Below are 14630 nucleotides of genomic sequence, written 5' to 3' on the forward strand. Positions count from 1 at the left end.
GAGGGTGGTGAGGCACTGGCACAGGAACATAGAATTTGTGGCTGCCCAATCCCTGCAAGTGTTCCAGGCCACATTGGACAGGGCTTGGAGCAACCTGGTCTAGTGGAATGTGTTCCTTGTCCATGGCAGGCAGATTCAAAGTGGTCTCAATAAGCATTAAGGTCCTTTCCAATGCAAACCATTCTATGATTCCATGAACCATCCAACAGCTGACCAGGACATCCCTAATTTTCAAGTAGGAAACCACCACCATGGAGGGAGTTTCAGACTGGAGGTTTTTTTGTGGGATTGCAAGGCTACTTTTGGTTGTTGGTTTGGGGTTTGTTTTCTGAAGTTCGTTAAAACCCAGATATTTTAGACAAGTAGCAGATGAAGTAGTTAGTTGTAGAAATGGATGTAATATTTTATACCACATAACTGAACAACAGACATTGGTTCACTCATCTTCACCAACACAAGTATTTGAAAACTCAGAATAATGAAACTGCTCTGGATGGTGTCCTTGAAGAAGTGGATGTCAAATTGTTTATTATCATAACAACCTGTCACCAGAGAACTATTCTTATGTAGCAAATGCACTACAGATAGATGCATTTTAGTTAAAAGCCTGAAAACTCTGAAGCATTTGGGGGATAAAATAGTAATTCAAAACCTAAACAGCAGATTTAGATGCCTGCCTGTTGCCACATCTAACCTCTGCATCTTCAAAACTGATCTAAACAGTGCAGTCAAACAGACTCCTGCCTCCACTAAGAGTCACGATTTAAACGGACTTTTGTTCCACACTATCACAAACGCTGTAGTCCATTCCACAAACACAGGATTAGTTTTATTTGAAGGTCTTCTTCTTATTGTCAGGTTTATCCTATATCATTAGAAAGACTGAATGTTCAAATTGGCAATCACCCAAGTCATGCTTTTGTTTCTTTATGCTTGTTTGTCACTGTGTTTCAAAGAAGCTCAAATGCAATTTTCAGAACTTATTACAACCTATTTTAAGTAGTGCAGAAGGTCCAATGACAAATTTTTTTTCGTTTTACTGTTTGGTATAAAATGGGCATTCACATTTAATCATATCCAATGATTACCTCAATGAATACAAATGTGTTACATTATCTTTAAATAAATGAATGCCAATATGTTCCAGGGTAACAGAAGTAATTGCATATTGATAACAGTCATTATCATAAGTCATGGTTGCTGGCAGAAAACCCACTTGTATTTTTTAATAAGGTGCAATATTATGGTCTATTTTGAGATGATAGCTTTCTATTTCCCCATACATAATACAGTATCACTTCAATATAGCTGGCAGACTGTGGAAATAGACAAAAATTCACAATGCAAACCTGCAAACCATAAGATTTTACAGTCTTTTGAAACTAGTCTGGATAGTCCAAGTACCTCAGAAAAGGTGATATGAGAGAATCATTATCTATGCCAGGCTGATGTACCTTCTGTTCCACTCACCACAACTGATAATAGCAACCAGCACATTATCCCAAATTGATACAACCAGATATTTCAGACTTTGCATTGTAGCTCATTGCAGTTTGCAAAGTAACCTGAAAGACACTTGAGAAAGGGACGCGTTCCCCCTGTTTTTAAGGGGAACAAAACTTTAAAGCTAACTCAGATATTCTGTCTGCATCTGTTACAGGAGAACAGGGAAGTTCTAACATCCATTGGAGGCTCTTGTTCTGCACTACTGCTCTAGTTTATTGCTTTAAAGCAGCAGAAAGTCAGGACTTGTTAAAACAAGCAGAGAACTGCAGAGTCCTGCAGTGTGGACAAATTACCACCTGGAAACTGCCCAGGCTGAAGATGACTGTGTAGCAGGTTTTGCAAAAAAAGCTCCTGCAGGGCCTTATCTGGGCAAGGATTTTAACGTGGGTCAGTAGTGTGCGGATGGGCAAGGTCACTGCAAGGTCAAAGCTCAATGATTCCCTGCTACTCGGCAGCTGCGAGGCCATGCCTAGAACACTCCGCCTAGTTTTGAGCTCCATACACAAAAAGTACCTACAATTAGCCCTCAGGGGAGACAAAAAATAAGAGCACACCTTTAATTTTCCAAAGAAGCAGGGGCTTTAGTTCGTGAAGCATAGAAAGAGACTGAAGAAAGAAGTTTTACTCATGCTGGAGAACAGGAAGTTTGTGAGAGGTGGGTGTTGCTGCTCTTCTCAGCAGCCTATAGCACAGCTGTGGAGAAGACATGGCTTCTACTCCTTCCCAAGATAATCAGTGAAAGGATAAGCAACAAATACTGCCTGCAGCAATGGAAACTCCCATTGCATGGAAAAGAAAATAAAAAAGAGAAAACACCAAAAAAAACCCCAACCACAAAAAACCCCACAACTGGAATTTCATAGTGGGAATGGATAGACCTGCTCACAGAGAATCCACCATCCCATCACCTGCAGAAATTTACAGAACCCAAAGAGCTGGACCTGCCTAGAACAGAGTTTGTTTACTTTACAGCAGCTCATATGGTGCTGTAGGTTCAATTTTTGACCAAAACAGTTCTGGTAACACAGTGATGTTGTCACTTTTGCTGAGCAGCATTGAGGCATTTTCTTTGTCACCCTGCCTCAGCAGTGACCAGACTGGAGGAGGGTGTGCACTAGGCTGGGAGGGGACATAATCAAGCAGATGACACTAGCTAGATATTCCATATCACATAACAGCGTGCTCAGGAGGAAGAGAGAAAACAAGGGGGTTTTGGAAGATTTGCCATCTTCTGCTCAGAAATCTGTGTCCCCCAACCTGCACACAGCAAGTAACCGAATCACTTCACAGCATCACTAGAGTGTTGAGATGGACCTCCGGAGATAACCCAGCCTAATCCTCCTGCCCAAGCAGGGTCCCCTGGAGCAAGTGACACAGGTAGTTTGGAATGTCTGCAGCAGTGCTCTGCCACATTCAATGTCAAGAAGCTCTTCCTCATGTTGAGGTGCAACTTCTCATGGTTTAGTTTATGGCCATTGCCCCTCGTCCTGCCACTGGGCACCACTGAAAAGAGCCTGGCACCATCCCCTTGACACTTGCCTTTGAGATATTTACATCCATTAAACGTCTTGCTTTTTTTTTTTTTTTCCTCTTGTGAAACAAGTTTATTCCTTTCACTCTTGACGGCATCAAGTCAGTTCCCTAATAGTCATAGAAGGGTTTGTGTGAGGGATTCAGCAGAAACACAGGTGAGCAGCCCCAGCAGAGCACTGGGGAATGCACTGCCACACTGAGGCCCACCACTGCCCCAGAACACCTCACCAGTATAATTACTCATAACTTCACAAGATAAATACATAATAACCCTGTTTTATAGCACTGTTCTGTCATTCCACTGCAGCCTCCCACAGGGAAAAGGCAAAGTGTCAGCTCTAACTTTTCTTAGTCATGGGCACACAAATAAATATGTGAAATAAAATGCTCAGGCACCCAGAGATCACGGTCACTATTAAAACGTTTTCCTCAGGTGAGGAGTGAAGTCTTGGGGTAGGGGGCAAGCAACCCCTGAATGTTCTCCTGAACTCATCTGCGGGAAGGCATAATTAAACCTTCATTTGTTTCTATGCAACCATTCCATCAAAGTCTCACAGCCGAAGCTTTCTATCCAGCAGCCAAAGCCAAAACTTTAAAAAGCCAAAACTTTTGAAGCGTTATCGCGTAAATGCCTCAAAGGCATGCCCTGAAAGCAGCCCGCGCTGCCCCGAGCCCTCAGGCGGGTGGGCACAGCCACCACGGCAGCACAGCGGCCCTCGGGGCACTCATCAAACGTGTGGTATGATGTGTTTTTTCTGGCGTTTTCGTGGGGTTTGGGTTTTTTCTGTTGGTTTTTAAGTTATCTCCGGCCCAGGCCCGGCTCGGTCGGGCCCGCCGGTTGCCTGGCAACCCCGATCCGCGCAGCAACCGGGGCCGGCCGCACAGCCAACGCTGAGCTTCTCGAACTAATTATGCTTCATTAGCTTGTCTAATTAACATTGTTACCTCTTCATAAGTATTGTAATTTTTCCACTATGGCCAGCGCGTAGCAAAAGTTTTTTGACAAGTCTCTATTGTTAGAATACGGTTTGGGAATATTACTAAGTTTTGCTAAACCAGACTTGGTATGGATCAAAGCACAAAAGCTGGGGGAGAGATGGATTGCCAATAAGTGGACACAAAGAAGGCAGGATTTATGGACAACAAGGACGTGTTGCAGAAACCTGAGATGAAGAAGAAGCTAAGACAATTCAGCAATTGCACTGAAAAACTCTCTGAGAAAAAGATAATAAAAAGACTGCAAACGTGGGCTAATTAGCATGTGAATGGAGAAATCAATAAAGGAATACTAATTAATGAACAGAATTATGCAATTTATAGCCAATGCACGCGAATTTCTTTGTTCGCTAAAAACACATTAATATGGAGACGTTTTCTATGTGTGTATGTACATTTGGGGAGCAACTACACACACACCAAGTGCTAGGAATAAAGTAACACCTGCCTTCTAATACTCACGCCAGTTTGATTTATCCTGACATTTTTGGTAACAACAGGGCACCACCACAAATTAAGAGCAACAACAACAACATGTGTACATGCCTGTTCTTCGAGGCTGAGCTGCTGGTCTTCCTTCAGGGAGGAAAGGTGTGCTCCTGCAGTCCCCGTCCGCACTCCTGGAGCAGCCCCAGGGTGCAGAGAAGAGGCCAATCCCGTTGGCAGCAGTTATATTAAGCAGAGTTAATTGGGACCAGCTGTGGAGCTGCAGCCACACCTGAAGCTGATCATCATTAATTGGGTGCAATCAGGCCAGGGCATTGTGTTGGGAGAACCTTCTGGAAGGGCCAGAAGGACTTGGTGGACTTCGGCCTCTTTTTGAGTTGTCCCCATGATGCTGGACGTGCAGTTGGGGCTCGCCTAAATGCTTTTTTTTTTCTTGGAAAGCATGCCAGCTGTTAGGATTTCAGAAATGGTTCTGGATTGGGGTGATATGAAGGAAAGTCACCTCTTTCCTTCACAGAAACAATGTGATTCCTGAGAGAACCAGGAGCCTTAGAAAGCCTCCAGAATTCACCACAGACCCAAATTCTCCATGTGGGAGATGGGGAAAATATGTCTCTGACATCCACAAAAAGATACAGCTTCTATGAGGGAAAAGAGGTCAATAAAAATATGTCCTTGAGTAACCAGTTGTGACTGAGCACATGCACTTAAAAAAGCCCTCACTATTTGCATACTACTTTTTTTTTAATGTTAGAGGCCCAGCAATATTAGATAATTAGTGCAAGTATACTGTAAAGTCAATTTGAAAGTGGGCATGTAAAAAATACTGAATTTGTAATGTTTTACTGCCTCATGAAGGGCATCTAATTTGGACATTGAACATTTTTGCAATGAGTAAGCACTTCTATGAATTTCAATGCACATAGTTTCCCACAGAGTGAAATTTTTATGGAAAGTTGCACAATTCTGAGCTGCAAATACTCTGTGTGCTCAGTTAGCAGTTTTATGAGCAGCAAAGTTGTGGTTGCTATCAGGTATCTTTTTTGTTATGTGCTCTTCTTTAACTTCACAGCAAGTATAAAGGCTCTTCTTAGGAGAAAATCGTCTTTCCACTGAGAAGTAATCTTTTTTGGTATGCTCTCTATTTCTGGCTTTCACTCTTCTGCTGCTGTCAAAATCCAGGTTCTCTACAAGGTGACTGACACATTGAGTACCTCTTCCTTCCCTCAATTTTAATAATAAAGAATCTACAGACATAATGATTTGTTTACACTTTTGTGCATTTTCTGTTGAAGGAATTTTTCCTTTTATATGATTACTCTAGTCCAATTTAAGGCTGAGATAGAGCCACACTGTTAAAACTATCCAATGGGGGCCAAAGAAGTCAATGCCTTTCCAGTCTGTATAGCCTATTTTCTACCATTTTTGGGGTCCTCAAGATTTAAAAGGATTCCCAATTAACTGTAGTAATTCTGAAATTTGACAAAATTGTCAAGGATGGTTCAGTGAAGATCTCTACTCACTGAAAGCAAAAAAGGGTAGTGAGACTAACGTTGATGGTATTTATAATGCACTTGGGTACAGTGGCAAAGCTATCCTTAATATTAATCAGTATAAGAGAAGTTATGTGACACAAGGGGATTAAAGCAGAAAAGGTTATAATTTCAAATAAATCTTTGAAGATGAGGTTGTTTATATTCAGCAGGAGACATATAAGGGAATATTTAAAAAATAACAATAGTTCGATTATTATATTTCAACTGTTTCCATGCATCTCATAACACTACAGATTCAGCCTCTGTCTCTGCACTTACACATGGAAACTGTGTTATAATGTGAGTTATCCAAATAAAATAAATCCTAGTTTGGGAGGGCGAGGGCATGGTACAAGCAGCAATTATAAAGGATTTCCTGTGTGGAGGGCTGCTAACTCTGTTACTGAGTGATGTAAATGAGATCAGAATTTAGTCCAAGGTTCTGTTCTCCATTTCTAAACCGGTTACCTCCCACTGTGGCAGATGTGAATACATATGGGAGAAAGAACAGAACGGATCAGATCCATCTAGTGGGAGGACAGGAACAATGTACATATTGATCTATTACATGTAACCACAAATCAAAGAATTTTCACATGGAACAGGAACATATGTATTTGTTTCATATATTACATACTTTCATTTCTCATAAGGATTACATTTAAAATCATGTAAAGTAATAGCACATGAATATATGATAAATGAACACCAGAAGTTATGTCACCAGGTATTCTTTAAATCAACACATTCTCCATTTTTAGCTTTACAGCTAATGTTAAATTCAGAATTTTTCTATGTTTGAGCTTGGAGTCCTCTAAATATACCTAATAGGAACTGAAATATTTCTAATAAGAAATAGAGCATGGTTGAACTGTTTATTTCTAATTCTTCATCCCTGCCCTGTCTGTATTCTCACTCTTAATGCCATTAGTATTGGTTACTTTTTACAGTGACTGGTTTCCTGGAATGTATTTTCCAAGAGTTCATGATAACTATTTATTGTGATGGGATCTTGTTTTTGTTTCTGTCACATAGTAAAAAGTTACCTTTACAACAAAAGAGCTGAAGTCATGATGAAAAATCATCCAGAAAGTTTCTGAATTATAAAAATATGTAAATTATGCAAAGCCAAGTCTTGCCTGAAGGGTGAGAGACAGGAAGCCTTAAAGTAAGTTGACACAGTTTGTGAAGTGACAGACAGGCCTTGTTCTTGTGCAGGTTTTAAAATGGTAAGAAATTCAAAGAAAAAGGCCTATAGTTAAACTGAAAATCACACATCTCCACAAATCTGACAGAAATGTTTCCTGGGATGATTAATTTGCTGGTGTGAATGTCCAGCAGCTTGGCACATGAGAGTCACCTCTGTCTGGTCAAAAGTTTAATGGAACATGGGGTTCATTAATACTTCCACCAATTTTTCCAATGTTTTTTCCATTTCTGCATTAAGCAGAAATAGCAATTGAGCTGCTAATTTTTTTTTCCTCTATCTCTCTGTGTAGTATTTTTCTGCAGATGTCCTCAGAAAGGATTCACTGCTGCCATAAAAATCTGCATTGATAATGGAAAATGCATTGGATCAAATTATTCCTTCAAAATGGGCACAGCCTTGCAGGAAAAGGACAAAGAGGCCACGTGAATGTGGAGCATGTAATTCTTGATGCCCAAGATGATGGAAGTGGATCCTAGCAGAGAGGTGCACCCATCCACCTGCTGGTTGCGTTGTGTACCAGTTTTATTCCTGTTCCTGTTAAAAGGAATAACTGGCTGGAAATAAGAGGGAAATGGCAGAGCTTTCCAAAGATGGTGGAAGTTCTCATCACCATGACAAGAAAACAGAAGGGAGATGTGTTGGTTTTTCACAAAACAGGACGGGATTGCTGTGACGTTCTTTGAGCTTTTATTGCAGCCTCAGCCTCGTTACATGGTTGAGACAATTGAAAAATAGCAAAAGCTCACATCCTGCCAGCAGCAGCCAAGGATTTCTTTGTTACAGGGCATTTTAAAAACCTTCTAGCCAATAGCACATTGCTAAAGCTCACAGACAGTTGTTCTACCAATCACTAAAGCACACACACATCTGCTTCACACAAGGTTTGCTTGTATGCTTTTTATTAGCAATACACAATACTTCATTATTAAGCCTAAAACCTTCAACTATCTTGCTAAGCGTATTTTTCTGCAGTCTTAAGGTCTATCTTAGCCAAGCCTAAAACTCAAGTTGTTGTTTCGTGTCCTTGCTTGCTGTGCTATTGTGACTTTTCTACTTTCAGTCTTTGCAGCTGTAGCTAGTTCTAAGTTTTGTGTTCTTTCTGTCCTTTCCCAACTTTCTGAAAATCATCTTACCTTTACTATTTCCCACAGGAAGAGGTTAAAACCCTCTTACAGCTGTCTCCTCTCTAGAAAATATCTGCTTAGACCAGTGTGCTGTTTTACACAATTTCTAAGTAGTATAATCAGTGCTGAAAACTGTTTAACATTCACCTGAAAACTGTTATTTGCATGCAGGTTCACGTAGCAGCTTTTGTTCTTGACCACTGTACTCAGGACTGTATAAAGAAACACCAAAAAGTTGATTACTGTCCTGTAGGGAAAAATAAGCACTTAAACCTACTAAGTTCCAAATATTCTATTTTGCATTACAACTGCATTCCTAAAATTTAGAAAACTGGTTCAAGGGGGTGTAAATCTGGTTTCCTGTGAGTCCATTCTTGTAAAACTTAATAAATTATGTATTCATTTCATTTTCTGAGTCACTGCAGTGTTTTTTCAACATATTTGCCCCAAAGCAGAAGTTCAGAAGAAGGCTGCAACCTGTCACAAGATAAAAAGGAGAAAACTTGAAACAGGGAAAAAAGTAAATACTTTCAAAATATATATATAATATATATATATATATCTCATATATACTTTAAATTTTATGTGCATATATATACACACACATACAAGATGTAGGTCCTAAGGGCTGTATCAGCAAAAAAAATCCTTCAGTTTAACAGCCAGTACAAAGCTGCCATTCTGACACTCTATGGAAAAGTTGGCCCCTTTTATTGTCCATCTTATTAGAGGAAAGAAATCTGAATTCTGAATGGTCATTGGACAGTTTCCAGGGCTACAGTAAACTGTGCTACCTGAAAACAACCCAGAGGACAAGAGTTCATATTTCCTCAAAAAGCTCTAAAATAGTCTAAACCTAGTAGTGACTTAGGAGCAGAGAGGAGGCAAAAAGGAAAAACAAATACAAAATGTAACAACTAAATCTAGAGCATCTTAGCTCTATGGAAAAGATTTTTTTGAGATACCTTCAGTCCCTCATGCACATGGTAAATTATTTATGAATATAACCTGGTACAAAAATTATGTGAAGGGAAAAAAAGACAAAATTAAGACCATGGTAATCAGTTATCAAATGTTCACTATCTAGATTTTCAGAGGATTTTTTTAAAATAGCATTAAGTGCCTAGAAATGGTTGGGTTGAATCATATCTACTTAGGACTAATTCATTTGTGAAGACACAGCATAATAAATACTAAGCAGTCCTGAATTAAATGTCCATATGTCAAATTGCTGTTCTGTTTGCTATCAGCTGATGTTTATTTGTTCAGAAACGTGTCTATATTCTTCAGAGCCGCTATTATCACCTAAATTTAAATTCTTTACATCTGTACATTATTTGTGCTGTCTAGAGGAAAAGATGTAGGACCTTCAAAAGAGTCTTCATAGCAAGAACTTAGTTTAGCATTGTGGCCTGTCCTCTCTCCGTCAGTCATATGATAACCTGAGGGGAAACATTCTTCTAACTTAGATATTTGAGTTGGTTGCCAAGTGGCAAGAAAGATAAATATCCTTGTTCCCCTTCTTTTTAAATAATTCCCTCAGGATCTCATTTGTTCTTAGGGGTAATTTACTATTTTTAAAGTCGAAGGATTAAGCCTTTAGCTAAAAACAAAAGCAAAGTTACAGAGAGAAAGAATATGAGAAGAAATAAATATGTTAACATGGCAAATAATTTAGCCATTTTTCTTTGTTTGCATTTTGCATTTGTTTGCATTTTAACCACTTCTTCATAGCTAATTAAATCAGAACATTTAGTTGTACTTTTTATCAAGATACTGATTTTTTAATCTGCCCTCTCTGAAATTATCAATTTGAAAGATTAGACTGTAAAAAAACCTGCTTATTTCATCCTGAAATGATCTTCAAGTTAAAACAGAAGCCAGTGATACCTACCAATATAAACCAATCCACTCTAAAGATACCAATTTCTGCCCTTTGAATTGACCTGGTTAAAAAAATTAGAAATATTTTAACTTATTTGGTTCAGAGGAAAAGTGATGGTTTGGTTCTTGCCACTTCTACAATTCAGAAATTTCTAAATCCCACCTCAGTTCTCTTCCAGACCATTTCTTCATTATTTCTTGCAGCTTTTCCAGTTTCTAATTTTCCACATAAAATTATATTTTCATTAATAGATACGACATAAAGTGAAGGTTTAAATAAAGTAACTATAGAAAGCACAAATTTTTAATAACAAAGGTAACTGACCAGTCAAACAAGCTCAAATTAACTGTGGAGTATTCAAAGCTTTATCTTCAAAGCAATGCTGGGAGAGGTGTGTTAGGACAATAGTGACCATTAAAAACAGAACATAAATTAGGTTGTCCAACCTCAGTTAGGGTGTTTGATGTTTCTAACACAGAGGTATCAGGGTAAACATAGACAAGATGGTCTATATGTCTTTTTCTTCCCTATAGATGCTTGATATTTTAAAGTCATCAAAGCAAATACTTCCGTCATGGCAAGCTGCTGGAAATTAGAATTTGAAATGTGAGCTCCAGCACTGCCTTCTACATCAGCAAATTACATTTATTATTTAAATGTATGCATATTTTTATGTGTTACCCATGCTGCTGCTCCATGGATTTAACCTCTTGTTTGCAAATCACGTGACTGGCAGAATTCATAATCCCAAAATCACCAAGGGTCCTAAAGCCTTGCAGTAGACTAACAGGGCAAGACACTGCCATAGAAATAAATAAATATATAATAAACCACGCAGAAGAATTTAAAACTTAAACAATATATATATATTTGGATTTTCCTAAGGCTTAGAGCCAATTCTGAGCAGAATGTTAGCTGGCATGAATCCAGATGGTGCCCCAATTTCTTTAAGGAGATGCCAGTGTCTAGCCTGGTGTATCTGTTATTAGAAGAATAAAAAGAGGACAAATATTAAGCCCTATTAAAGTAACCCATATGGGCCCCCGAAGTGATTAAGTGAAACAGCACACAGTGTTCCTTCCATGTGCTAATTTGCAGCAGAAATTTCTGTTCACTCCCCTTTTCTAATGAGAGCTGCTTCTTTCTGTGACTAAAGGGAGTGAGGAGAGCAGAATAGTCCTGGAAATAGCAATTTAACCTCTTGCTGATTCAACAACAATTTAGCTAAACAAGTGGAGTCTTCAAATGCATACTTATCTATGAGGAAAATTGCTTCTCTTAAACACTTTTGAAAGGTCTGGGGAAACCATGTGTATTCTTACCATGGAAATCCCCCCTTACATTAAATACTCCTTGCTCATCTCTGCAGAGATGATGTTCTCATTGGACTAGAGGCTGATGAGATCTTTTTCCTAAGATATATTTTACATACTTAACCAGATATGTATAACACATTTATATTTTAAAATATTGGTCTCATTACCTACTTTTTTGAAGCATTTATTGCACTTATGTTTGTAATGGAGCTCAAGATAATTGTGACAAAGTCTCAAGAAAAAGTAGGAAAAAGAAAGAAATAGAAGTGGTCAATGTAAAGGGAGACGACTGAAACACATCTGATAGAACTGAATGTAAGACTAAAGGTTAATTTAGACATCTGATATCTGACCCAGAAATGTGTAAATCAGGAGAGCAGAACCCCTTTTATAAAGGCATAAGGTTGTTTCTTTAGACATGAATAGTTCAGTGTGCAAAACAGTGGTTAACAGGGCATATAATTTAAAAACCCTGCTTCCACAACAGATGGCTTTATTTATCCTGTTTAGAAACTTGACATGGGGAAATCTTCCACTGGAAGCTCAGTTGTGAGTGCTGCAAAATAATCAGATGTGGGTCAAAAATCAGATTTCCCTAATACTTGGTACCAGTGTTTATGTAAGATTGTCACAATCTGTCCAAAGCAGGAAAAGATTCAAATAATTAAATGTATTTAGTGTTGATGTTTTCCCTCCTAAAACAATTGTGATCAAGTCTCAAGTGAAACATCCATAAGGGAACAGCTTTCCAGTGCTGCTTTTTTCCCATTTGGTACAGTGATTGCAGCGCAACTTTTGCAACATCCTTTCTTACCACCTGATAAGTTCTGGGAAATATGAAGTCATGTAAAGATCAGGATATGCTGAAGACTGAAGAGTGGCTTAGGGATGGAAACATTGAAGAGCAGCTCTAGGAGACACTAGAAGGAAATGCTGGAAAACACTGCTCAGTGCTCTTCAAATTTCCTTGCTAGTGAATGTCTTATACCTAAGAGAGTATCAAGTGTTTTCCCTGCTCCTTATTTTTCTGCCCAAGAATGCTGCTGGCTAGTCTGACCAGAGAAAAACTAAAAGGTGCTGTGGCACAAGGACACCCAAACGAGTAATCAAAGGAGAGCCTGGAAAATAGGAGGCGGGATATCAGTACTCTGTGTTGGGTGATGGGAAATAATGTTTTATTTGGAGGAGAAAATGGCCTTAGTTATAATGGAGATGTGTATTCAAAAAACCATGGGCATCCTGCATGCATGATGATGATCTGCTAGCAGATGATACCCCTTTAAAAAATCCTTTTCCTTCTGAGTTCAGTATCCATCCTGGTCATACAGTAAAGGATAAAAAAAAAAAACAAAAACCAAATGTGTGGTTAGTTTATGGATTCTGAGAATTTGGGGTTGTTTTGCTTTTTGTTTTTTTTTTTTTTTTCTAAATTTGTGTAAAACCAAAAGCAGTTTCTAATTAAATTAAGGTCATTAACCAGTTCCAGTGTGATTTGCTAATAGCAGCAGCAACAGGACCAAATTCCCATGGTGGTTCAATCATAAGCATAACCTAGAATATATTATTCTGTTGTTTGGTTCAGAGGAAGGTCATTAGCAAATCAAAACTCTGCTGGTCTGGCTGGACATCTCACAGATCTTCCTTCAAGCTGTGGAGCCAGAACAGAGAGAACACAATTGCTAAATTAAAGTACAGAAGTGGGATGCTGTTCAACATTACTAATTTCTAAACTATCATTAACCTAGAGCTACTACTAATTTTAAGTGGGAATGAACCAAACAAGAGTTATTATCAGTTCACCAACAACACATTTTTTAAGGGAAGTAAAAAGAAAAGAAGTGATATCAGCACTCATCTACTGCTTCATTGTTACTGTACAAGAAATTGGGTGGCTCAATGACGAGCTAGCAAAACTGTTTTTTACAGACATTTGCTGAACAGGATAATCAGGATCTTGGGGCTTTTCAGAAAAAGAAATGAGGACTATTTTAAATGCAGTTCTTTAAAAGTAAGTGTACATTGCAAGGGCTGACAAGCTGATTAATGTTACCTTGGGGTTTATGGCTTGATTAGGTATAAATTCTGCAGTGCTGCTGCAATAGCAACACAAAATCATATGTAGGGTTTTTGTGGGTTTTTTTTTGTTTTGTTTTTTTTTTGTTTTTTTTTTGTTTTGGTTTTTTTTTTTTTTTTTTTTTTTTTTTAATTGTGGCATTCATTTCTCTCTTCGATTCTCTCATTTTTCTTATCCTGAGTTTGTTGACTCACTGATTTTCACACTGTTGGCTGTCCAAGCTGTGCTTGGCTCAGCAGACCCAGCCGGGCGTCTCGGCTCCCTTAAACCGAGTGGCAAGCAGGCTGCAGAGGGAAGGGTTTCGTGTGTTCACAGCAGATGTTCTGAATTGCCTCGAGGGCATTCTTGCTGCAAAAACAGGAGAACATGACAAAGCCTACACTTTCTAACATATATACCAAGCAGCTGGAAGCTTCTCAGGCTTCCCGTGTGCTGTGGAGGTATCTTGCAACATACCAGTGTCAGAAGTTGCTATTTCAACACTTTCCATAATGATTTCCAAGGAAAGAGCTCTAGAAGTCAGGAAAATGCATGGGTTAAGTGCTGTGCAAATTGTGTGTCGTTTGACATAAACTAACTCCTTTGAAGTGTTAATTTGGAGAATTGTCTCCTTACTCCCTAAGTTTAAAAGGCAGATAAAGCACTCTGGTAGTGATAGATTTTTGAGATAAGATAATGGATAACAAGGCTTAAACAGAATAGTCCTTTTCTTCTCTAATTTTGGGTATGGCACAAATTTCTTATTAGGAAGCCTTGGGGGCCACTAACAAAAAATATCTTTCTTTGGAGGAAATTTAATTTTTTAAAAAGGCAGACAAATCAATCAATGGATATTGTGGACAAAATACTTTGTCCTCGCTTCCATCAAAACAGTGGATGAAACTGGAGGGGGAAGAAAGGAAAGAACGAGACACTATTTTTCACATCTCTAACAACACCATGTATTTTACTTTTGAATTTTTTCCTGACCGCAGCACTGTCTCCTCAAGGAAGTGAAGTTCCTT

Source organism: Onychostruthus taczanowskii, unplaced genomic scaffold (genome assembly GCF_017590055.1).
Source record: "Onychostruthus taczanowskii isolate IOZ18803 unplaced genomic scaffold, ASM1759005v1 scaffold135, whole genome shotgun sequence".
NCBI lineage: Eukaryota > Metazoa > Chordata > Aves > Passeriformes > Passeridae > Onychostruthus > Onychostruthus taczanowskii.